Raw genomic sequence first — 27,306 nt, forward strand, 5'->3', positions numbered from 1 at the left:
TGTCATTCTAAAACTTGCTTATATTTTTTTTTTCAGCACATTGGCTATCTCCCACCACACACTATCACACTTAGTTATGTATGCAGAAAGGGTTACTAGCCCCTTTCTCCCAACATTTTAGTTGCTTCTTATGACACACATGGCTAACGGAGGTAGGATTCTTTTCCACTTCCCCACTTGGTTATGTTGCTATTTATTCCCTCCTCTGAGTAGTTTGTGTATATTGTGGACAACAAATGGTCCAATACTGACTCCTGTGTTACACCCCATGTAATGCATCCTCACTCTGATTTCTCTCCAGTTATGTAAACACTTGCTTATTGGTCAACCATGCCTCAATCCAGTACAAAATTTTGACTCCTATTCCATGTGCTGTTACTTTCTTCAATGGTCTCCTGTGTGGAACTATCATAGGCCTTACTGAAATCTATATACACAATCTTGTATTCATTATAGTGATCTACAGCCTCAAATACTTTAGTGAAAAAGAGTAAATTCATAAAGAAATAACGCCTTTTCATAAAACTGCTGAGAATCATTAATTAATTTAGCTTTCAAGGTGGCTTTGAATTGTTTCAGCAGATATTGATTCTACCAATTTTCCCAACAATGGAGATTAAGCTAATCAGTCTATAATTCATAGCTAATGACCTATCTCCAGTGTTCTCTTCCCATCATTCTCACAAAAAGTTACACATTTGAAGAAGACTCAGTGTGACTAACAAACTAGACTACTGCACCAAGATTTTTATTTTAGACATCTAGTCCCTAAATCTAACCCCCACCAAGTTTATACATATACCACCACCACTGCATAAAATTTCCATAAAATGGCCAAACATTCTCAGAAAAAATACACAAGATGCTTAGTAATGTATAACAAAGTCTTGCCAATGCCTAAGAAATGTTGAGAATTGTCCAGTAATGTAGAGAACCAGAAATGCTAAGGTAAAAAAAAAAAATGCTCCAAGTGTCTAGAAATGTCCAGTAAAGGTACAAAAAGAATGTTGAAATGGCCTAGGTCACAAATAAGTTGCCTAAGAATGGGTAAAAAAATTGTCAGAGAACATTTAAAAATGGCCATAAAATGTTCAATGCTTAGAATATGCGCAGAAATATTCAAGGACTGACTAGAAAGGTCTGAAAAGTGTCCAGAAAATTGCTAAGAATATCTGGAAAATTGTCTGAAATTTCTAAAAATGACCCAAATTTTTCCAAAAATGGAAAAGTCTAAAAAAATCAGAAATAGCTAAATAAATGCACAGATGTCTAGAAATGTATATGACCAGAAATGTCTAACATGTCTTAGAAACACCCAGAAATTTCCTAAAATTTTTCAAAAAATACAGACAAAAGTCCAAAAAAATCCTGAAAATGGCTAGAAACATTTTAATTGTGCAGAAAATGACAAAAAATCTAAATTATGAGAAGCTTCTAAAAATGTCCCCAAATATTTAATGCTTAGAAACAAACAAACAAACACACACAAAAAAAAAAAAAAAAAAAAAAGCAAGAAAATCTTAGTAATATCTCTTGATATTTTCAAAACAGTACATGTATTGCATTTGAAAATCCCACAGAATGTTGTGAAAAACAAATGAGTGAAATGTCTAAAAAGATGCAGAAATTTCCAGAATATAACCAAAAAGATCCAGAGCCATAAAATTTTCCATGAATTTCAGAGAAGGCATATGACAGGGTGGAAAGGGGGGCAGTGGCATATGACAGGGTGGATAGGGGGGCAGTGGCACCTGACAGGATGGAAAGGGGGGCAGTGGCATATGACAGGGTAGATAGGGGGAGCAATGTGGCAGATGTTGCAGGTGTATGGTATAGGAGGTAGGTTACCGAAAGCAGGGAAGAGTTTTTATGAGAATAGTGAGGCTCAGGTTAGAGTATGTAGGAAAGAGGGAGATTATTTCCCAGTAAAAGTAGGCCTTAGACAAGGATGTGTGATGTCACCGTGGTTGTTTAATATATTTATAGATGGGGTTGTAAGAGAAGTAAATGTGAGGGTTTTGGCAAGAGGTGTGGAGTTAAAAGATAAAGAATCAAACACAAAGTGGGAGTTGTCTCAGTTGCTCTTTGCTGATGATACTGTGCTTTTGGGAGATTCTGAAGAGAAGTTGCAGAGGTTGGTGGATGAATTTGGTAGGGTATGTAAAAAAAGAAAATTAAAAGTGAATATAGGAAAGAGTAAGGTGATGAGGATAACAAAAAGATTAGGTGGCAAAAGATTGGGTATCAGATTGCAGGGAGAGAGTATGGAGGAGGTGAATGTATTCAGATATTTAAGAGTGGACGTGTCAGCAGATGGGTCTATGAAGGATGAGGTGAATTACAAAATTGATGAGGGGAAAAGGGCGAGTTGTGCACTTCGGAGTCTGTGCAGATTAAGAACTTTGTCTGTGGAAGCAAAGAAGGGAATGTATGAGAGTATATTTGTACCAACACTCTTGTATGGGTGTGAAGCATGGGTGATGAATGTTGCAATGAGGAGGAGGCTGGAGGCAGTGGCGATGTCATGTCTGAGGGCAATGGGTGGTGTGAATATAATGCAGAGAATTCGTAGTTTGGAAATTAGGAGATGTGGGATTACCAAAACTATTATCCAGAGGGCTGAGGAGGGGTTGTTGAGGTGGTTTGGACATGTAGAGAGAATGAAACAAAACAGAATGACTTCGAGAGTGGAAGGAAGGCGGGGTAGGGGTAGGCCTAGAAATAATAACTAAAGAGTATTAAAACATCTAGGAAGATAATTAGCTAATTACATATATTGCTTACTATAAATATTTGGCCGGGTAGGTAACGCTCTCACTTCACACACTGAATGTCTGTGGTTTGATCCCGGCATGGGTGGAAACACTGGGCGTGTTTTCTTACACCTGTTGTCTACATTCACCTAGCAAACCAGTAGGTATATGGGTGTTAGTCGACTGATGTGGGTCACATCCTGGGGGACAAAATGGAAGACCCCAATGACAATAAGACAGACAGTCCTTCGATGATGCACTGACTTTCATGGGTTATCGTGGGTGGCTAACCCTCCGGGGGTTAAAACCCTTTGTTGGCACTGTATAATCTCAGTTACATTGAGGGCGTTCTTCCTACTTCCTGGACCAATAGTCTCATTGTGCCTATCCCTAAGCCCCAACAGCCTGATACATTTAGGCCGATCTCCTTAACTAGTTGTCTTTGTAAAACTTTTGAAAGAATGATGCTTAACAGACTGTACTACAGAATCAGACATCAACTTTCCCCCTACCTCTATGGGTTCATGAAAGGTAAAAGTGTGCAGAACTGTATTTCCACCTTTCTCACTGCACACACCTCTACTAGTTTTACCACTTTTCTTGATCTAAAATCTGCATTTGATATTGCGAACAGAACCGTTATACTACATGAACTAGCCAAAATGAATATTGGTGGTAGCTTACTCTGCTGGATAATAGGATACCTGTCAAATAGAGTATCCTCTGTCCTTTACCAAGGCTTCAGAAGTGATTCTAAAGAAATGTCTTTAGGTACACCGCAGGGAGGAGTTCTTAGTCACATGCTATTTAATATTCTGATTAATGCTCTCCTAAATGCTCTACCTGCCTCACCTAAACATATAGCTATAAGCTATGCTGATGATATCATGATCCATACAACAGGGCATAAGAAGATGAATACCATTCTTAATGAAGTTCAAGCAATTTGTAATCGACTAGGCCTCATAATATCTTCCTCTAAAACAAAGATATTAACAAGCAAACGACATCCCCCACCCATCTATTTGCAGGGTGAAATCATTAGCTACGTTAAAACTTACAGATATCTTGGTGTAGGTGTACCCTTTAACAAATCCACTATACCACAACTAAACAAGAAATGTAAAGCTAGGCTAAATGCTCTCAAAGCTGTTGCTGGCTACAATCCCAACTATGGTGCTAATGTGAGAATCGTGAGAATGATGTACATAGCCTATGTTAGGTCCTTAATTGATTATGCTGCTCCCATGTTGATATTAGCTAGAGAAAGTTCTCTCCGACCCTTGGAGTTAATGCAAAATGAAGCTCTCAGGATTATTCTTGGCTGTCCCAGATCTACAAAAGTTCTTAACATGAGGAAGGAGCTTGGTATTTCTAGTATCAGTGATAGGATTGTTGAAATTAACACTGTACTCGGTATTAGAATGTTGAGAAACGAACCAGACACTGTCACAGTGAATCTTACCAAGTATCTAGAGGTAAATACACACAGATCTAAATGGATTGTGAAAACGTGCAATTGCATTAAGTTTTATAACCTGCATGAACTGTATCACTGTAGGCAACAAGAGCATTTCACCCCTCCATGGAAGATGTGTTCATTTAATATCACATACCTACAAGTTCCTCCCAAGAAGCTCATTGCTAGTAATCCCTTCCTTAAATCTCTTGTTAGAACAACTGCTCAAGAAGAAATTTCTCACCTAGCTGGTAGTAATAAGTTATCACAAGTTATATACACTGATGGATCTAAACAGGAGTCTTCTGGCAGGGCTGCATCTGCTCTTGTTGCCACCTCCCTAGTTAAGAACGATAATAAATTTGTTGAGTTAGGCATAAGAATTAACAACTGGGCGTCTACACTGCAAACTGAATTGTTTGCAATCCTAATGGCGCTAAAGCTAACCTATGACACTGAGCTTGACTCTATCATCATTACTGATTCTATGTCATCATTGAAGGCTCTTGGCTCATATAATGACTCCAACAACATGCTCATTGGGGAAGCCAGGTATAGATACTCAAAAATTAGGGACAAAGGAATTAATGTACAATTGCTATGGATCCCATCACACATTGGATTACTCCTTCATGATAAAGTTGATATGTTAGCCAAGAAGAGTACCCAGAAGGAGAATGTAGAATATAACTTTGGTATAACTGTGTCTAGCATTAGGAATAATATTAGGAGAGAAGTAAATAATGAAAATGATTGTTATAGGAATGCAGTTAGAAGCCTGAGTAGATCAATAACCCACTATGATAACATGAACGTAGATAAGTATGTTTATGGAGCAACTTGCAATGTGAACAGACTGACTGATGTTGTAGTGGCCAGGCTTAGGCTTGGTTACAAGTACTTCTGGCAGTTTGGGAGACACACAGATGATGATCAAACTAAATGTAAATTATGTGATCAGGCATATGGTCACTCTCTTGAACACTATGTGCTTAATTGTCCACTCATTGAGGAATACAGAGACAGACAGTATAATAACCTATGTGACATGTCAAGATATCTTATTAATGAAAATAAGATACCAGATATACTAAGCAAATTTCCTAAATTTGCTTGTAACAGATAAGTGAACTATAGATATGTAGATATAAATCCATATGTATTCCTGTTAACCCTTTGGGGCCTAGTTCCTAGGCCTTTTGTGTATCCATATGCTCTCGCGCTACCGTCCACAGGATGGATATGGGGTGCACAATAAACTAGCCACTTCGGTGGCAAAATCTAAAAAATCTAAAATCTCTTATATGAAAGTGGATTAACAAGATACCATGTCTATCTTCCTAGCAAATGGCAGCTCCAGGTCACTGGTCTCCCTGGACCCCCTAAAGCTACCTAGGGTTTGCTAGTATGATCCTCGTATAAGCAATTGTTCGAAAAAAAAAAAAAGTAAATTTACCAACTGAACTGACGCTCTTTGATAAAGAAAATTTACTAAGGAAACTGACACTCTTTGATGAAGTTAATTTACAAAGGGAACCATTGCTCTTCAGTAAAGAAAATTTACCAAGGAAACTGACACATTTATAAAAAAAAATTTACCCAGGGAACTGACACCCTTTGATAGACACTTTACTTAGGGCACTGAGACTCATTGATAAAATCAATTTACAAATGAAACCGACACCCTTTGATAAGGAAAATTATCGCTGAAAAGCGGGTAAAATACTAATGGCAAGTGTTTGTACTTACACTCCAGCAGAATGAGATGCCTACAGGCGCTAGGCCTACCATGGATGCACGTACTCTAGCCCTGGTGCTCCTGCAGGCTGGGGCTACTACCTTGGACTAGGACCTGATTTTCACTACATAGTCCACAGTAACAACGCCCACCTGAAAATTACTCTAGATTAGTAACAATAATGCTGGTTCTAGGTAGTAGGTTGGTAGACAGCAACCACCCAGGGAGGTACTACCGTCCTGCGAAGCGAGTGTAAAACGAAAGCCTGTAATTGTATTACATGATGGTAGGATTGCTGGTGTCCTTTTTTCTGTCTCATAAACATGCAAGATTTCAGGTACGTCTTGCTACTTCTACTTACACTTAGGTCACACTACACATAAATGTACAAGCATATATATACACACCCCTCTGGGTTTTCTTTTATTTTCTTTCTAGTTCTTGTTCTTGTTTATTTCTTATCTCCATGGGGAAGTGGAACAGAATTCTTCCTCCGTAAGCCATGCGTGTTGTAAGAGGCGACTCAAGTGCCGGGAGCAAGGGGTTAGTAACCTCTTCTCCCGTATAAATTACTAAATTTAAAAAGAGAAACTTTCGTTTTTCTTTTTGAGCCACCCCGCTTCAGTGGGATACGGCTGATGTGTTGAAAGAAAGAAGAAAGAATAATGCTGGTGAATAATAAAGAGGATCCCATGACCTGGCTTAAATAAAGACAGCTTCACGACATTCATGGCACACTAGTGGCTTTCTTTTGTGCCTAACATTGTTTTATTACAAGCAAATTACATTACTTTATACTGCATAAAAAATCTGCTTAATAATATACAACTTAGCCATACAAAATCCGAAAGACTTGTGGGTTATGGTAAGCAGCAACCTTAAAACAAGACAGTAACACTTAAGCGTATGTAATAAGGCAAATAGATTATTGGGATTCATATCAAGAAGTGTGAGCAACAGAAGGCCAGCTGTTATACATCATTACTAAGGCCTCATCTAGATTACGCTGCTCAGTTCTGGTCTCCATATTACAGAATGTATATAAATTCGTTGGAAAACATTCAGCAACGAATGACAAAATTAATTCATAGCATTAGAAATCATCCATATGAAGAAAGATTGAAGTCCCTTAAATTACATTAACTTGTAAGACGAAGAATGAGGAGAGACATGATCGAAGGCCTACTGGCCCCTGCCTTGCATGGGCCAGTAGACCTTCTGCAGTGTTCCTCCATTCTTATGTTCTTAAGTGTTAAAGTGAAAGATGGGTATTAACAAAGGGGATATAAATAAGGCCCTGAGGATATCTGTCCAAGAGAGAACCCACAATAATGGATTCAAATTAGATAAGCTTTGATTTAGAAAGGATATAGGAAAGTAATGGTTTGGAAATAGGGTAGTTGAGTGGAATACACTACCTAGTAGGGCTACTGAAGCTAAAACCTTGGGTACTTTCAAATTTAGGTTGGATAAATCCACGAATCCTAGGTAGTAGGTTGGTAGACAGCAACCGCCCAGGGAGGTACTACCGTCCTGCCAAGTGAGTATAAAACAAAAGCCTGTAATTGTTTTACATGATGGTAGGATTGCTGGTGTCTTATGTCTGTCTCATAAATATGCAAGATTACAGGTGCGTCTTGCTACTTCTTACACTTAGGTCACACTACACATACATGTACAAGCATATATATACACACCCCTCTGGGTTTTCTTCTATTTTCTTTCTAGTTCTTGTTCTTGTTTATTTCCTCTTATCTCCATGGGGAAGTGGAACAGAATTCTTCCTCCGTCAGCCATGCGTGTTGTAAGAGGCAACTAAAATGCCGGGAGCAAGGGGCTGGTAACCTCTTCTCTATATATTACTAAATGTAAAGGGAGAAACTTGCATTTTTCCTTTTGGACCACCCCGCCTCGGTGGGATACGGCTGGTATGTTGAAAGAAAGAAGAAATCCACGAGTGAGGGGGGGGGGGTTAGATCTGAGTAAATAGAATTAAAGCTTATATTGTGGGTTGCGTTTATTCTGTTAGTGGGTTGGATCTTATTCCTAGTAATGACCCTCGTATTGTAGATAATCTTAATGACCCTCGTGTAGTAGATAGTCTTTTTAGTATGATAATAAGATGTTATCTTCATTGTAGAATAATAAGAAAATATTATAACCTTTATATTATAATAATAAGGTAAAAGGACCCCAATGGAAATAAGTCACTCTGTCTGACTTTTTTGGGTTATCCTAGGTTCCCTACACACATGCTGCTATGTATGATAATTCTATGTAACTGTATTTGTGTATACCTGAATAAACTTACTTACTTACTTAAAGGACCTGCCTAGTATGGGCCAACAGGCCTGCTGCTGTGTTCCTCCTTTCTTTTGTAGATTAATTGTTCAGAGAACCGACAAGTTGATAAATTAGACATGTGCAACACTTAGGTATCTTTAATAAGGAAACGTTTCGCCACACACTGGCTTCATCAGTCCATACAAAGGAGAATGGTGAAGAACAGGAGGAGTTAAGGTAATCAGTCCCTCAGCCTTGAGTCGATGTGGTCAGTCCATCAATCTTGAAAAGATTGACGGACTGACCACATCGACGTCATATGTCAATATAACTATAGAGTGGCATATTATGTTAGAAAACAAGTAATTAACTCTGGGACATAATCAAATATGGTGAATTAGGGCTCAGGGTTGTGTTGGTGGGACCCTAATGTTACCCTAGGGACCCCCACGCCCGTAGCAATTTCTACCTAGGAATAAATATGTAATAACTGGAGTAACGGTGGAGTTTTGGGATCCTGGGTTGAAGGGGTTCACAGGGGATGCAGTGTGCCATTGCTGGTGTTTTGAGTCACAGACACACAACCTCCTACCTCAAAGTTTACACCTGGCTAGGCCTGCTGTTTACCTTCGCTAATTATATACATCATATTTATATCATTCCTCTTCGTTAAAGTTATTTCACCTTCGTTAACTTACAGCTTATTAATTCTATTAATATTCTACCGTACAGTTCACATTATAAAATTAGTTAATTAACAATCTTGGCGTCAAGAATCTTTCCCTTCAAATATTTTTATTACTTAATGGGAAATATTCATTCAATTTATCCTCAGTTAATGGGTAAAGACCTGCAATTTATAAAGCTAAAAATCTTGCATTAATTTCTGCAGTAATCATCAGCATCAAGGAATATTTATCTGGGTGTTAGAGTGGGTCATGCATGTAAGCATACTAATTGCCGTGCCCCGTGGTCTGGTGCCAGGCTAATGTGATATATGGTTTAAAACCGACAAGTTAAAGATGCAACATATGGGAATCTTTACTGAAGAAACGTTTCGCCACACACTGGCTTCATCAGTAATACAAATTAGAAAGGTATAAGGAGAGGAGGAGTTTGAGGTAATCAGTCCAGCCTCGAGTCAATGTGCTCAGTCCATCAATCTTGTAGAAAGTGTAGCATAGGGGGTTCATTGATGAGTGGAACCGTCTGCCTAGTAGGGCTATTGAAGCTAAAACGTTGGGTAGTTTCAAATTTAGGTTGCAGCATAGGGCCGTAGAAGTGGCTTATATACTGTAGTCAGGTGAGGACAAGCAGGAGGCGGCGGGGTCATAGTGGTTCCACTCAGACTCGACGCCATGAGAGCTATGACGAGGTACCGTGCAGGGGCGAGCAAAGAAGTACTTCGCTTGTACTATATACAGATGCAGCATTCTCCACCTGACCCAGCATTCTGAACCTGACTATAAATACCCGCGTACCTTCCACCCCAGGTAGATCTGTTTGTGACTTGAAAAGGTCCACTGTGTGGTGAAAACGTTGTCAATAAAGGATCATATTATACTGCATGTGTGTTTATATTTCCACTATATACAAGCTGGACCCCAATGGAAATAAGTCACTCTGTCTGACTTTTTTGGGTTATCCTAGGTTCCCTACACACATGCTGCTATGTATGATAATTCTATGTAACTGTATTTGTGTATACCTGAATAAACTTACTTAAGCTGTGCGCTCGCTCATTGACTACGGTGCACCAGCGTTAGCTCATCTATTTCCACAGAGCAGGCAAAGGGTGGAGGTCGTACAAAACCAGGCGATAAGAATTATGCTTGGGGCCCCCATCTGGACCAACAAAGTATGTCTCAGACTTGAGGCCCGGCTTCCTTCCCTGGCTGACAGAGTAAGATACATAAACGCCTGCAAAGTAGCCACGATTCTGCACCGGCAGCAAGGTACCCCACTGAGAAGACGGATATTGGCAACCATGATACAAAATCCAACTCTCTTCACGGACTACTCCTGGATTCGTTCGTTTTGTGCTGCTGGGCGGAAGCTGCTGCCTATACAACTACTACTTGAGAAGAGTTGTGACCTTCCTGTTGCTTGGTATCATCCACCACCTCCCTGGTGCCCAGATCCGGCCGATGTTTGCATCATGCAACTACCTACCTCTAAGCGTCTCTGCAGTCAAGACACCCTCAGCAATCATGTTGAGACAAGCATGGCACTGGCAGAGGGACGCACATGTGCAGTGTATTTCACAGATGGCTCTGTCGACCCTGACAGGAAGAGAGCAGCAGCGGGACTGTACTACAATGGTCACACACAAGGCTGGCGACTCCCTGACCACTGCACGATCCTTCAAGCTGAGCTGGTGGCGATTCAGCAGGCATTGTCACATGCCCTACGACATCGACTCCGACCTGTCATACATGTTGACTCCACATCTGCAATCAATACCCTCTCCCATCCCCAACCACAGGACAATGTTCACCTCATTACATCGATTCTGAGCATAATGACAGCCTTAGAAGCTCAGGGTAACAGATCGACATTGAACTGCATCCCCAGCCATGCTGGCATCCGGGGAAATGAGGCAGCGGATGATGCAGCCAAGGCAGCAACAGATTATCCACACGTTGGGATTACTGTCCCCATCAGCCTACGACAGACCAAACTGGTAACCGCCAGTGTACCATGGAGTCAATGAACCAGACAAGCTGTTGCCAGTGATAACGACATATCCTCCTCCTCCCTAGTGTCCACATACGGTGTTGTCGCTTATGAGATGCACCAGATGAACTGACCAGAAGTGTGCTTGAGCAGCATACGTTGCATCACTGCAGAAACCTTTCTCCTTCAGGAGCCAGAGACGGGTCATCGCAAGATTATGACCCGTGCCAGGACTCCGGTCTTGGCGAACATTATACATACCTATGCTGTACTTTCTACAAGATTGATGGAGTGAACACATCGACTCCAGGCTGAGGGACTGATTACCCCAAACTCCTCCTCTCTTCACATCTTTCTGATTTGTATTAGACTGGTGAAGCCACTGTGTAGCGAAACTGGTGGCTAATGTTCTCGCTTCAAACGGCGTTCGATTCCCGGTGAGGGTAGAAACACTGGGAGTGTTTCCTAACACCGTTTGTCTATGCTCACCAACCCTGGGATAAAACTGACCTAATTTGCCCGAAATGCTCTGGAGTGGAGGTTGTTCCTAGATGGAGTTCCCCAGTGGCAATGCCAGGTTAACTTGATCTCTACGAGTCTTCTGCTTAACGGTCACGTGCAAGAGGATGGTACCTGAAAACAATTGATACGTTAGTAACTCTGGCTTAGGATATTTCTTCGGTCTACCCTAAGCTAGCAGTGGTATACAAGTTGTGTCATATTGCAATGGGTATACCACTGAGCTGGCACTGCTATAACCTACTCCACAGTGGGGTTGTACCCGGCCCCTAACCCGCCTGAAGAGAATTCGCGTATTAGTCAACACTAATTTCAGTAGTCACCTAGTTAGTGTGACAAGACGAGAATGCTAATCTCGGACGCTAGTCTGGCGTAGAGATTGCCTATCTTAGTCGCTATCATTGTGGTAGGCCTCTACAGTTGCTTCTGCTGCCTTGCCAGACGAGTATTTTATGGACCGGGAAGAAGTGTTGCTGCTGTTGACATAAGCATCTCGAACCAGTTCCTCCCCTTTCTCTCTCTCTCTCTCTTTACCTCACCTCCGCTGTTTGTAAACGGGAATCTACTAAAGCAAATCACCTAAAACCCATTGTTACCCAATGGAAATCAGCTGTAAGAATAATCATTCATTTAGATTGCAGACAACATACACTTTCAAAAGTTCAAGTCTCAACGTACTGAACATACAACACAAACTTACCCCATGCAAATAAAAGACCCTAAAATTTGAAACTCCTTTCCAGAAAATACAAAAAGTTCCCCCTCAACCACCTGCTTCAATATTACAATTAAAAGCCCTTCCTAAATCTGACTTAAACCCTGCTTAGACAAATTATGTTTAAGCCTGATGTATCAATAGTAACCCTGCTAATCGAAATTATATTAGCATTCATAGTGATGTTAACACCGTCACAAAAATGTTTCAACATGTATAGCAACCAAATATATCTTTATCTCCGTATTCCCAGATACAAACGTTGTACCAAATTGTTACACTAGATCTCAAAATGTTGTAATTCAACTATCAAATTGTCACAATATGTAAACGAAATATGGCAGAATAGCATTCTGGTAATCTATATTTTTCTCATTGTCTGATTTTAATTTAAAGATTGTCCGAAATGCTCTATATATCGAGTTTTCTATTAAGTAGTTTATGTTAGTTACCCCAATGTCAACTGCATACTACACTATAAAGTTTACTGTTCTGTTTGTTTGAAAAATGTGGATCACAACGGAAATAAGTTCTAAATTACCAAGTTCTCCTAGGCAATTTACTCATGTTACTAGGTATGATAATTGTACTTATGTGTACCTGCACATAAATAAACTTAATAACCACACCGTATTGAAAAGGAGTATGACGGGCAAGAGAGGTAATACACATGGGCGAAAATCACAGTTTTCACGGCCATAAGATGAAAAAAATAATTCCCTACATAAAACTTCACACTGAAAATGAAAACTGACAGATTCTTTAAGGAAATGAAACAGAATTAGCGAGCGAAGGTCCCAGCGAATCCTACAGTCATCTCGCTGGGCAATTAGCCCAGGCAATCACAGCTCTCCTCAGTAAAATGACCATAAAACAGTCGTTAAAAGCACGTTCAAAGTATTTCCAATCAGTGTTATATATACTCTAACTGGCTGCTCTCTCTTGCTTCCAAGTAAAAAAAAAAACTTGGCGTCATTAAAAGAATGAAGTAATTTAAAGTTAAGAGCACTGATAATATATATCATGCCGAATAGGTAAAACTTGCTATTTTGGCTTAAATAGCAATGATCCTCTTGGCGTATAGGGCAAGCGAAAATTTGTGTATGCAATAATTTCGCAAAAGTAATTTTGAACCTAAAGAAAAAAATATAATTCATTGTTTGTTTATTATTAAATTATTGTAAACTTATTTAAAATATATTTAGTTGGATTAGGCTAAATTAAATTGCGCTTGTTATAATAAGGTTAGGTAAGTTTTCTAAGGTTCTTTTGGTACAAAATTATTAATTTTTACATTAACATAATGAAAAAAATACATCTTTAAATGTATAAGAGAAAATTTTAAAAAGGACTTAATTTTAAATGAGTTCTTCCTAAATGACCAGTTTTACCTATTCGGCACGACACACACACACACACACACGACACTGGAGGACAGGAGAGATAGGGGGGACATGATAACGACATACAAAATACTGAGAGGATTTGACAAGGTGGACAAAGACAGGATGTTCCAGAGATTGGACACAGTAACAAGGGGACACAGTTGGAAGTTGAAGACACAGATGAATCATAGGGATGTTAGGAAGTATTTCTTCAGCCACAGAGTAGTCAGGAAGTGGAATAGTTTGGGAAGCGATGTAGTGGAGGCAGGATCCATACATAGCTTTAAGCAGAGGTATGATAAAGCTCACGGTTCAGGGAGAGTGACCTAGTAGCGGCCAGTGAAGAGGCGGGGCCAGGAGCTTCGAATCGACCCCTGCAACCTCAACTAGGTGTGTGTACACACACACACACACACACACACACACACACACACACACACACACACACACACACACACACACACACACACATCTCCCCATGGGTATTGAGAGAGGGAGCAGAGGCGCTATGTGTACCCCTAACAACAATATTCAATACATCTATCGAAACAGGGAGATTGCCTGAGGCATGGAAGACAGCAAATGTAGTCCCAATCTTTAAAAAAGGAGACAGACATGAAGCATTAAACTACAGACCAGTGTCACTGACATGTATAGTATGCAAAATCATGGAGAAGATTATCAGGAGAAGAGTGGTGGAACACCTAGAAAGGAGTGATCTCATCAACAGCAGCCAGCATGGTTTCAGGGACGGGAAATCCTGTGTCACAAACCTACTGGAGTTCTATGACATGGTGACAGCAGTAAGACAAGAGAGAGAGGGGTGGGTGGATTGCATTTTCTTGGACTGCAAGAAGGCGTTTGACACAGTTCCACACAAGAGATTGGTGCAAAAACTGGAGGACCAAGCAGGGATAACAGGGAAGGCACTACAATGGATCAGGGAATACTTGTCAGGAAGACAGCAGCGAGTCATGGTACGTGGCGAGGTGTCAGAGTGGGCACCTGTGACCAGCGGGGTCCCGCAGGGGTCAGTCCTAGGACCAGTGCTGTTTCTGGTATTTGTGAACGACATGACGGAAGGAATAGACTCTGAGGTGTCCCTGTTTGCAGATGACGTGAAGTTGATGAGAAGAATACACTCGATCGAAGACCAGGCAGAACTACAAAGGGATCTGGACAGGCTGCAGACCTGGTCCAGCAATTGGCTCCTGGAGTTCAATCCCACCAAGTGCAAAGTCATGAAGATTGGGGAAGGGCAAAGAAGGCCGCAGACGGAGTACAGTCTAGGGGGTCAGAGACTACAAACCTCACTCAAGGAAAAAGATCTTGGGGTGAGTATAACACCAGGCACATCTCCTGAAGCGCACATCAACCAAATAACTGCTGCAGCATATGGGCGCCTAGCAAACCTCAGAACAGCATTCCGACATCTTAATAAGGAATCGTTCAGGACCCTGTACACCGTATACGTTAGGCCCATATTGGAGTATGCGGCACCAGTTTGGAACCCACACCTAGCCAAGCACGTAAAGAAACTAGAGAAAGTGCAAAGGTTTGCAACAATACTAGTCCCAGAGCTAAGAGGTATGTCCTACGAGGAGAGGTTAAGGGAAATCAACCTGACGACACTGGAGGACAGGAGAGATAGGGGGGACATGATAACGACATACAAAATACTGAGAGGAATTGACAAGGTGGACAAAGACAGGATGTTCCAGAGATTGGACACAGTAACAAGGGGACACAGTTGGAAGCTGAAGACACAGATGAATCACAGGGATGTTAGGAAGTATTTCTTCAGCCACAGAGTAGTCAGTAAGTGGAACAGTTTGGGAAGCAATGTAGTGGAGGCAGGATCCATACATAGCTTTAAGCAGAGGTATGATAAAGCTCACGGCTCAGGGAGAGTGACCTAGTAGCGATCAGTGAAGAGGCGGGGCCAGGAGCTCGGACTCGACCCCCGCAACCTCAACTAGGTGAGTACAACTAGGTGAGCACACACACACACACACACACACACACACCCACACAGTGTCTAATCGACATGTGCCTAGGACAAAATGGTAACTAACACACACACGCACGCACACACACAAACACACACACACCCACACACACACACACACACGCACGCACACACACACACACACACACGCACGCACGCACACACACACACACACACACACACACACACACACACAGGTAGCAACCGGTGAAGAGGCGGGGCCAGGAGCTAGGACTCGACCCCTGCAACCACAAATAGGTGAGTACAAATAGGCGAGTACACACACACACACACACACACACACACACACACACACACACACACACACACATACACACACACGCTCCAGAGGCTCACATGCCCACTCTGGGCAGGTCTTACTCGCATCAATCCTCAAACATTTGTCCTGCCTATTTTTAAGAGCTACCTAGGGAAAAAAAACACTTATCAGCATGATCACATATCTACAACTCTACTGCCAAGCAAGAATTTTCCGCATTTATCACAAGCTTAGTTACAATAATCACTAAATCCCATCCCTGGCAACACCCCCCCACTCTTCATAGACCTAAACTTACTCCCTGTTCAGTACATCCACACTTACTACTGTGCAATCTACATCTACAGGACCTTAAACTCTAATATCAACCTTGACCTAAAACGCTTTCTTGATAGTTGTGACAGAACCCACAGGCATAACACCAGACACAAACATCTCTATGACATTCCCCGTGTCCGACTAAACCTTTACAAAAATTCAATGTATGTCAAAGGCCCTAAAATCTGGAATACCCTACCTGAGAACTCTAGAACTGCAGACACATTCATCACCTTCAAAACTACCATTAGAAAACATCTTATCTCCCTGATACACCCTGTCAACTAACTACACGAATACCACCTGGTGGTTCACACTTACACTCACTCATTTGACCATAAACAGAAATATTAATCTCAATCTTAAAATAATGAATCCTGTGATACTCCAATACTGAAACTACGTATAGTGCCAAAACAAAAGCATTTACATTGCTAAACTCACAAACTAGTATTTAGTCACTTAGCCATAATACCAACTTACCTCATAATTTGTAATATTTTACAATTAAGAACAAAACTAAGTCTGCCCGAAATGCCTAGCCATGCTAAGTGTTCTAGTGGTACACTCTGTAATCACTATTTTACTACATGTAAACCACACAATAACCAAATTTCTGTAAACTCAGCATTGTAATCCTTATAGAGAATAAACTTTGAATTTGAATTTGAATGGCGGGGCAGAACACAACATTCATGAAGACCTCGGTCTTATTTCTGTTGGTCAGTTATATTATTTAACAGTTTGATAAAGTTAAAATGAAACTGCTGGCATGGGAAATCTGGAAAAACAGATGGGACGTGCAACTATGACCACCCTAGGAAATGCCATGCCCATATGACAACAGAAAAATGCAAACTCCCTTCCTGTAAGCTTTTTCACCCTGAACTGTGTACCTCTTCAGTACAGGAAAGACTGTGCTATAACTTAAATTGCCAGGCATACCATCTAAAGGGGACAAAAAGATACAAAACATCCAGGCCATGGGAAAACCTGGGTAGCCACAGCCACTCAAGAGGGAGAGGTTTTTTAGTGCCAGGAAGGAAAAAAAACTGGCAGGAAATGGCAGAAATCGTACACCAAATCCAGTCATTCCTGGAGTGGAACCACAGTCGATGGCCTCCACTCCAAACCAACAGATACAGATACTAATGCCGGAAAAAAAAAAATCCCCCCCAGTACCAACAATACCACCAGTCCGATAACATTCTTCTTTGCAAATATACAGGGTCTAAAGCCAGCAACAAACAACAAAATACCTTTCATCCGTGGACTGCTTGCAGAGGCAAAGGCAATGTTCGCGGCTTTCACTAAGACCCACATAAAGGATCACTTGGACAACGAAATATGGATCCCAGGTTACAACCTATACAGATGTGACAGAGTGAACAGGCAAAAGGGGGGGGTTGGCCTGTACATTGCAGAGTCACTTGTTTGCACAGAACTGCTAAATGCCTCAAATGATGTAGTGGAAGTTTTAGCAGTAAAGGTCGAGAACCAAAACCTAGTCATTGTGATAGTCTACAAGCCTCCGGATGCAACATCCCAGCAATTCCAGGAACAGCTGTTAAAAATTGACCACTGTCTGGAAAACCTTCCAGCTCCTGCACCCAACATCTTGCTCCTGGGGGATTTCAACTTAAGGCACCTAAAATGGAGGAATATAGCAAATAATATTGTTGCAGTAATAACACCAGGAGGCAGCTCTGATGAAAACTCACACTCACGCGAGCTTTTAAATCTCTGCACAAAATTCAATTTAAACCAGCAAATAATAGAGCCTACTAGACTGGAGAATACACTAGACCTCATCTTCACTAACAATGATGATCTGATAAGAAATATCACCATATCAAAAACAATATACTCAGATCACAACATAATTGAGGTTCAGTCATGTATGCGCGGAGCCCCAGACCGACATAATGAGATTAGTCACGAGGGAGCATTCACCAAATTCAACTTCAATAACAAAAACATAAAGTGGGACCAAGTAAACCAAGTCCTAACCGATATAAGCTGGGAAGATATACTAAGCAACACAGACCCCAACTTATGCCTAGAACAGATTAACTCGGTGGCACTCGATGTATGCACAAGGCTTATTCCTCTAAGAAAAAGGAGGAGTAGATGTAAAACAGAAAGAGACAGGCGCTCCCTTTACAGGCGACGGAAAAGAATAACAGAGCGGCTAAAAGAGGTCAATATATCTGAAATGCGTAGGGAGACACTGGTCAGAGAAATAGCAAGCATCGAACTTAAGCTAAAAGAATCCTTTAGGAGTCAGGAATCGCGGGAAGAACTAAAAGCCATAAATGAAATCGAAAGAAACCCAAAGTATTTCTTCTCCTATGCCAAATCAAAATCGAGAACAACGTCCAGTATTGGGCCCCTACTTAAACAAGATGGGTCCTACACAGATGACAGCAAGGAAATGAGTGAGCTACTCAAGTCCCAATATGACTCAGTTTTTAGCAAGCCGCTAACCAGACTGAGAGTCGAAGATCAAAATGAATTTTTTATGAGAGAGCCACAAAATTTGATTAACACAAGCCTATCCGATGTTATCCTGACGCCAAATGACTTCGAACAGGCGATAAATGACATGCCCATGCACTCTGCCCCAGGGCCAGACTCATGGAACTCTGTGTTCATCAAGAACTGCAAGAAGCCCCTATCACGAGCCTTTTCCATCCTATGGAGAGGGAGCATGGACACGGGGGTCGTCCCACAGTTACTAAAAACAACAGACATAGCCCCACTCCACAAAGGGGGCAGTAAAGCAACAGCAAAGAACTACAGACCAATAGCACTAACATCCCATATCATAAAAATCTTTGAAAGGGTCCTAAGAAGCAAGATCACCACGCATCTAGAAACCCATCAGTTACACAACCCAGGGCAACATGGGTTTAGAACAGGTCGCTCCTGTCTGTCTCAACTATTGGACCACTACGACAAGGTCCTAAATGCACAAGAAGACAAAAAGAATGCAGATGTAATATATACAGACTTTGCAAAAGCCTTCGACAAGTGTGACCATGGCGTAATAGCGCACAAAATGCGTGCTAAAGGAATAACAGGAAAAGTCGGTCGATGGATCTATAATTTCCTCACTAACAGAACACAGAGAGTAGTCAACAGAGTAAAGTCCGAAAAGCTCTGTTCCACAAGGCACAGTACTCGCTCCCATCTTGTTCCTCATCCTTATATCCGACATAGACAAGGATGTCAGCCACAGCACCGTGTCTTCCTTTGCAGATGACACCCGAATCTGCATGACAGTGTCTTCCATTGCAGACACTGCAAAGCTCCAGGCAGACATCAACCAAATCTTTCAGTGGGCTGCAGAAAACAATATGAAGTTCAACGATGAGAAATTTCAATTACTCAGATATGGTAAACATGAGGAAATTAAATCTTCATCAGAGTACAAAACAAATTCTGGCCACAAAATAGAGCGAAACACCAACGTCAAAGACCTGGGAGTGATCATGTCGGAGGATCTCACCTTCAAGGACCATAACATTGTATCAATCGCATCTGCTAGAAAAATGACAGGATGGATAATGAGAACCTTCAAAACTAGGGAGGCCAAGCCCATGATGACACTCTTCAGGTCACTTGTTCTATCTAGGCTGGAATATTGCTGCACACTAACAGCACCTTTCAAGGCAGGTGAAATTGCCGACCTAGAAAATGTACAGAGAACTTTCACGGCGCGCATAACGGAGATAAAACACCTCAATTATTGGGAGCGCTTGAGGTTCCTAAACCTGTATTCCCTGGAACGCAGGAGGGAGAGATACATGATTATATACACCTGGAAAATCCTAGAGGGACTAGTACCGAACTTGCACACGAAAATCACTCATTACGAAAGCAAAAGACTTGGCAGACGATGCACCATCCCCCCAATGAAAAGCAGGGGTGTCACTAGCACGTTAAGAGACCATACAATAAGTGTCAGGGGCCCGAGACTGTTCAACTGCCTCCCAGCACACATAAGGGGGATTACCAACAGACCCCTGGCAGTCTTCAAGCTGGCACTGGACAAGCACCTAAAGTCAGTTCCGGATCAGCCGGGCTGTGGCTCGTATGTTGGTTTGCGTGCAGCCAGCAGCAACAGCCTGGTTGATCAGGCTCTGATCCACCAGGAGGCCTGGTCTCAGACCGGGCCGCGGGGGCGTTGACCCCCGGAACTCTCTCCAGGTAAACTCCAGGCAGTGACTTAACGTTCTCGTTCATGGTACTGAAATTAGGAACAGTGTTAATTATCATCAATTTGTTAATTATCATCAACTGTGTTGTGGTATTACATCAATACTTTACCTTCATTGAAATTAATTTTATGAGCTGCAGAAAACAATATGAAGTTCAACGATGAGAAATTTCAATTACTCAGATATGGTAACCCCTCAAGGAAGGTTCCTTGATGTTGGTGAGGGGCTCTTGATCTAGGGAATTGGATCTGTGCTCCAGTTCCCCGAATTAAGCCTGAATGCCTTCCACATCCCCCCCCCAGGCGCTGTATAATCCTCCGGGTTTAGCGCTTCCCCCTTGATTATAATAATAATAATAATCAGATATGGTAAACATGAGGAAATTAAATCTTCATCAGAGTACAAAACAAATTCTGGCCACAAAATAGAGCGAAACACCAACGTCAAAGACCTGGGAGTGATCATGTCGGAGGATCTCACCTTCAAGGACCATAACACTGTATCAATCGCATCTTCTAGAAAAATGACAGGATGGATAATGAGAACCTTCAAAACTAGGGAGGCCAAGCCCATGATGACACTCTTCAGGTCACTTGTTCTATCTAGGCTGGAATATTGCTGCACACTAACAGCACCTTTCAAGGCAGGTGAAATTGCTGACCTAGAAAATGTACAGAGAACCTTCACGGCGCGCATAACGGAGATAAAACACCTCAATTACTGGGAGCGCTTGAGGTTCCTAAAACTGTATTCCCTGGAACGCAGGCGGGAGAGATACATGATTATATACACCTGGAAAATCCTACAGGGATTAGTACCGAACTTGCACACGAAAATCACTCACTACGATGCAACATCCCCCCCAATGAAAAGCAGGGGTGTCACTAGCACGTTAAGAGACCATACAATAAGTGTCAGGGGCCCGAGACTGTTCAACTGCCTCCCAGCATACATAAGGGGGATTACCAACAGACCCCTGGCAGTCTTCAAGCTGGCACTGGACAAGCACCTAAAGTCGGTTCCTGACCAGCCGGGCTGTGGCTCGTACGTTGGTTTGCGTGCAGCCAGCAGCAACAGCCTGGTTGATCAGGCTCTGATCCACTACGAGGCCTGGTCACAGACCGGGTCGCGGGGGCGTTGACCCCCGGAACTCTCTCCAGGTAAACTCCAGGTAAACTGACGTATCGAATGGTTGTGATGAATGGTTTTGAAAACCGACAAGTTGAAGAATTGAGACACTTATGCAACATATGGGAATCTTTATTGAAGAAACGTTTCGCCACACAGTGGCTTCATCAGTCCAATACAAAGTAGAAATGGGTAAGGAGAGGAAGAGATTGAGGTAATCAGTCCCTCAGCACGGAATCGATGTGTTCAGTCCATCACTCTTGTAGGAAGTACAGCATAGGGCCAGAGAGGTGGCTTATATACTGCAGTCAGGTGAGTCGAAGCAGGAGGAGACGGGATCACAGTGGGACCTTCGACTAGTGTAAGTAGGTCGTCGTCCAAAGGGTGGACAAGTGTTGAAGAAGTCTTTGTACCAAGATTCCATGATGTTGCAGTGTCTGACAGATTTGATGAATGGTTTTAAAAACCGACAAGTTTAAGAATTGAGACACTTATGCGGGAACACCGCAGCAGGCCTAGTGACCCATACTAGTCAGGTCCTTCTCAAAGCCAACCATCTAACAATTATATTGCTGGGTTGTTCGTAAAGGCTTCCATAAGTCACCTGTACAGACCAAGAAATTTCTCCAGCGCTGAGGTACACATCAACTAACATCTGAGGCAAGCCATGATGCGCCACGCTTGATAACTGCAAAACGCAAGGGAATGGCGATATAACAGACGTAGCCAGGCCATGGCCGGCGTTATGACTAGAGCGAAACCTGACTTAATAAAGCGCTAGAGAGCGAAACCTGACTTAATAAAGCTCTACACAGAGCAAAACATGACTTGATAAAGCCCCATATAAAGCAGGGCGCGTTTGTACCCTCGTCTATTCTATCCCTATCCAATTTCTCCTTCACATTTTCTTCCCATTACCATTTCTCTCTTCACCCCCTTCCTTCCCATTTTCTTATCCGTATCCAATTTCTCTTCGTCCCGCATCTTTGCCCTGGCTGATGTTACTGCCAGACCCATCAATCTCTTTTGTCACTCCCTGGAGACCAGTGCAATGTGTGTGTGTGTGTTTGTGTGTGAGAGAGAGAGAGAGAGAGAGAGAGAGAGAAAAATAAAAAAAATTGGGTGGGGGAAGGGAGAAGAGAGGATGTGATGATTAAAATACAATGTTTTCACGTAAGAGTAGACGAATATGCATGCACGCACATACACACCAGGAGCTGTGAATCGACCCCAGCAGCCACATATAGGTGAGCACCTACTGGCAAGTACATATAGGAGAAAACACATAGGCGCGCACGCACACACACAAAGGGAGGTGGAGGAGGCAGGATCCATACATAGCTTTAAGAAGAGGTATGATAAAGCTCACGGAGCAGGGAGTAACCTAGCAGCGACCAGTGAAGACGCGGGGCCATGAGTTATGAATCGACCCCTGTAACCACAATTAGGCAAGTACGTACACACACACGCACACACACATGGGATACATCAACAAGGGGACACAGTTGGAAGATGAAGACACAGATGAATCACAGGGATGTTAGGAAGTATTTCTTCAGTCACAGAGTAGTCAGAAGTGGAATAGTTTGGGAAGCGATGTAGTGGAGGCAGGACCTATACATAGCTTTAAGCAGATGTATGATAAAGCTCATGGTGCAGGGAGTGTGACCCAGTAGCGGCCAGTGAAGAGGCGGGGCCAGGAGCTATGAATCGACCCCTGCAACCACAACCAGGTGAGTGCGCACACACACACACACACACACACACACACACACACAACCACCACCAAATCTCGACTCTTACCACACCAACTACAACAAGACATTTCGGTAATCACCTAACTCACAAGGTTCTAAATATTAAAAAAATATCGAACTAAAAAAATATTCCAGGAGTGCACAAGTCAAGAAAATCCATATCTTGCTCCCGGTGCTTCGCCTTGTTAAAAACTGACTAGGCTACGACACATTATAATATTCCCTAAAATATTCCCAAATATAATCCCTAATATAATTATGCTCACCGTCTTTTATTAGAAGTTTTTTCAACGTGGGACAGAGGATTTTTTTAATACTGTGAGTGGCAACACCTTCACAACAGTGTTAGGGAAGAAACACTGTGGCTAATTAGGAAGTGCGCACGCCAGTCTACCCTTCTATTATACTCGCCTTACACCTGTCTGGGTTTGCTGGGGGTCGAGTTTCAGCTCCTGGGCCTGCTTTTTACACTGGTCGCTACTGAGTTTACTCTCCTGGCCATGCCTCTTACACTGGTCGCTACTAGGTTCACTCTCCTGGCCCTGCCTCTTACACTGGTCGCTACTAGGTTCACTCTCCTGGCCCTGCCTCTTACACTGGTCGCTACTAGGTTCACTCTCCTGGCCCTGCCTCTTACACTGGTCGCTACTAGGTTCACTCTCCTGGCCCTGCCTCTTACACTGGCCGCTACTAGGTTCACTCTCCTGGCCCTGCCTCTTACAATGGCCGCTACTAGGTTCACTCTCTTGACCCTGCTTCTTACACTGGTCGCTACTAGGTTCACTCTCCTGGCCCTGCTTCTTACAATGGTCGCTACTAGGTTCACTCTCCTAGCCCTGCCTCTTACACTGGCCGCTACTAGGTTCACTCTCCTGGCCCTGCCTCTTACAATGGTCGCTACTAGGTTCACTCTTGACCCTGCCTCTTACACTGGTCGCTACTAGGTTCACTCTCCTGGCCCTGCCTCTTACAATGGTCGCTACTAGGTTCACTCTCCTGGCCCTGCCTCTTACAATGGTCGCTACTAGGTTCACTCTCTTGACCCTGCCTCTTACACTGGTCGCTACTAGGTTCACTCTCCTGGCCCTGCCTCTTACAATGGTCGCTACTAGGTTCACTCTCCTGGCCCTGCTTCTTACAATGGTCGCTACTAGGTTCACTCTCCTGGCCCTGCCTCTTACACTGGCCGCTACTAGGTTCACTCTCCTGGCCCTGCCTCTTACAATGGTCGCTACTAGGTTCACTCTCTTGACCCTGCCTCTTACACTGGTCGCTACTAGGTTCACTCTCCTGGCCCTGCCTCTTACAATGGTCGATACTAGGTTCACTCTCCTGGCCCTGCCTCTTACAATGGTCGCTACTAGGTTCACTCTCTTGACCCTGCCTCTTACAATGGTCGCTACTAGGTTCACTCTCCTGGCCCTGCCTCTTACACTGGCCGCTACTAGGTTCACTCTCCTGGCCCTGCCTCTTACAATGGTCGCTACTAGGTTCACTCTCCTGGCCCTGCCTCTTACAACGGTCGCTACTAGGTTCACTCTCCTGGCCCTGCCTCTTACAATGGTCGCTACTAGGTTCACTATCTCCTGGCTACCTGAGACCTATTAATCCTATTCTTGAAATTATGTATGGGTCCTGCCTCCAGCATATCTAGGCTGCGCCATTTCCTGACCACTCTGAGGGAGGAGAAATATTTCCTAAAATTACAAATGATACATCTGTTTTCATCCTTTGGCTGTGCCCTCGTGTACCTGTTTCCCGACTCTCGAACAGCTTGTCTGTTCGTTTATGACTCGGCAGTGAGGGGGAGGGAGAGAAAGGGGGAGGGGGAGGGGGAGAGGGAGGGAGAGAGAGAGAGAGAGAGAGAGAGAGAGAGAGAGAGAGAGAGAGAGAGAGAGAGAGAGAGAGAGAGAGAGAGAGAGAGAGAGAGAGAGAGAGAGTGTGTGTGTGTGTGTGTGTGTGTGTGTGTGTGTGTGCGCTTTCTTTATTCTAGTTGTACAGCCAGTTGAAATTGATGATTTTTAATCATCAACTGAAGGGCTGGTCTCTTCAACTTACAATCCCCAGAGGTTGTCCTCATCCATCACATCTTGCTTTAAAACAATGAATTATTTCACCCCCCCACCCGCTGCACTGGCTAAATGTTTCACAACACGAGTCTCACTGGTCTTCATCGCAGTTTCTATTTCTATTTAATACTGAAAGTATTAATCTTGTTGCAAATCTCCTTACCTTTCTCATTCGTCTGTGTCCAGGGAGGTGCAGGCGCCATTGGGGCGTTCACATTAACTGCTAGTTTTTTCAGTAATATGTTCTGAGTGCTTCTGTAGCCCTAAAATACCTAATTTATAAGGTCCCTTCCGAATTTGAATATACCCTACAATCTTCTGTTTGTGTCAAAAATGTATTTACGAATCTTCTTGAACGAATCTTAAAATGTTTTTATCTTGGCAGAAATAAAATTTTCCTTAATGAGAACTGAAACTCCTATGCGTTACCTAGCTCTCCATGAGCCCTGAAACACTGAAGCACGAACCCTGAAGTACTTAAGCCTGACTCCTGAAACACAAGCATGAACCCTGAAATTCGTATACATTACCTAGATCTGCTCCACGAACCCTGAAACACTTATGCATTACCTACATCTCTCCTCCATGAACCCTGAACTCAGGTAAGCAGATCATCCTGACACATAACGGTGTATGTAGTTTGGCAAGTGGCTGTAATCTTGGCTCCAACCATCCAATTTACAACGCTCGTTGTGAATCGTCGTTAATTACTCTTGTAATTATGCATCTGGTCATTGGATCAGCATGCATCACTCTGGGAATCTCGATTGTGTAGGAACGTAGCTGCCTTCTCTGTGGTTTCAGGAGTCGAATCTACCAAACCTGCCTTGTGCAGGCATTACTCTCTCGTAGACTCGTGGATTCCGTCATACCATTTCCAGAAACTATGTATGGAGTCTGCCTCCAATATGTCTTCATCCAGTTTATTCCAATTCTTTGGCCACAAAGCTGAAATATACCCCCCAGAGATTCGTTAACTCATGCTGGAGTCAGTGATCTGAGTGATGGAGTTGTGGTAGATGTCAACATAGCTACGAGAACGCTTCTTTCCATATCTGGAAGGTGAGAAGTTCAGAAAGTCACGCCAGCAAACACTATGACATATTTATTAGGAAACGTTATGGTCCTGTGACCTTGATCACTTCAGTCCCAGGACCGAAAAGTTTTCTATGTCCTTGAGTTTGCTCACGGGTCTTTCTAAGTTAATTACTCGGTACCTATTACCAAGGTTTATACCAGGATGGAAGGTGTTCCGGGAGTCAACGCCCCCGCGGCCTAGTCCTTGACCAGGCCTTCCCAAAGACTGCTTTCCACCCAAACAAAACATTTAACTAAATTTATGCAACTTTTGGTATGCTATTTATTTTAGCACCAAAAATAATTTAACAATCTAAATCTAGTTAACATTTTTACAAAAAGACGTAACAAACATCTGCTAAACAAGTGCTTACATAACTATATCGAACTGTGAATTTTCAGGTGATCCTGTAATATATATTCCTAATTCTTTGGGCAACTATAAAATAAAGAAAAAACATTCAAATAATGATTTTTTTTCGAAGTCGCTATGAAGTGACTGACCTTCCTAGGAAATCCCCGCTGTATAGCCCTTGTGGCTTAGCGCTTCTTTTTTGATTATAATAGTAACCTATGAAATCCCACCAAGGTGTCGATTTTCACACCAGTCAAGTCGACCCAGTCCAATTTACACTACTGACACTTGCATTTCCTGCAGTGCAATTTGAATACAATCAAATGTGAGAACAGTGTTGTTTGCTTCTAACAACGGTACGAGTGTTGTTTACTTCTAACAACGGTACGAGTGTTGTTTACTTCTAACAACGGTACGAGAAATGTTGTTTACTTCTAACAAAGGTACGAGAACAGTGTTTACTTCTAACAACGGTACGAGAACAGTTGTTTACTTCTAACAACGGTACGAGAACAGTGTTGTTTACTTCTAACAACGGTACGAGAACAGTGTTTACTTCTAAC

The 27,306-nt window shown here is 42.6% G+C and overlaps 1 long non-coding RNA gene across 6 annotated transcripts in view; it reads right to left on the reverse strand.

Annotated features, from left to right (window-relative positions):
• Positions 1-27,306, reverse strand: part of LOC138855162 (uncharacterized) — a 163,837-nt gene that overhangs the window by 32,961 nt on the left and 103,570 nt on the right. For 3 of the 6 annotated variants that reach the window (XR_011394345.1, XR_011394344.1, XR_011394343.1), the window contains 2 exons: positions 11,420-11,542; positions 5,962-6,102 (listed from right to left, as the gene is read on the reverse strand). This is a non-coding gene — a long non-coding RNA (uncharacterized lncRNA). Of the gene's footprint in view, positions 1-4,456; positions 4,553-5,961; positions 6,103-11,419; positions 11,543-27,306 lie in introns of all 6 variants that reach the window. The other 3 variants (XR_011394346.1, XR_011394348.1, XR_011394347.1) reach the window with 2 other exon arrangements.

Source organism: Cherax quadricarinatus, chromosome 83 (genome assembly GCF_038502225.1).
Source record: "Cherax quadricarinatus isolate ZL_2023a chromosome 83, ASM3850222v1, whole genome shotgun sequence".
Lineage (NCBI taxonomy): Eukaryota > Metazoa > Arthropoda > Malacostraca > Decapoda > Parastacidae > Cherax > Cherax quadricarinatus.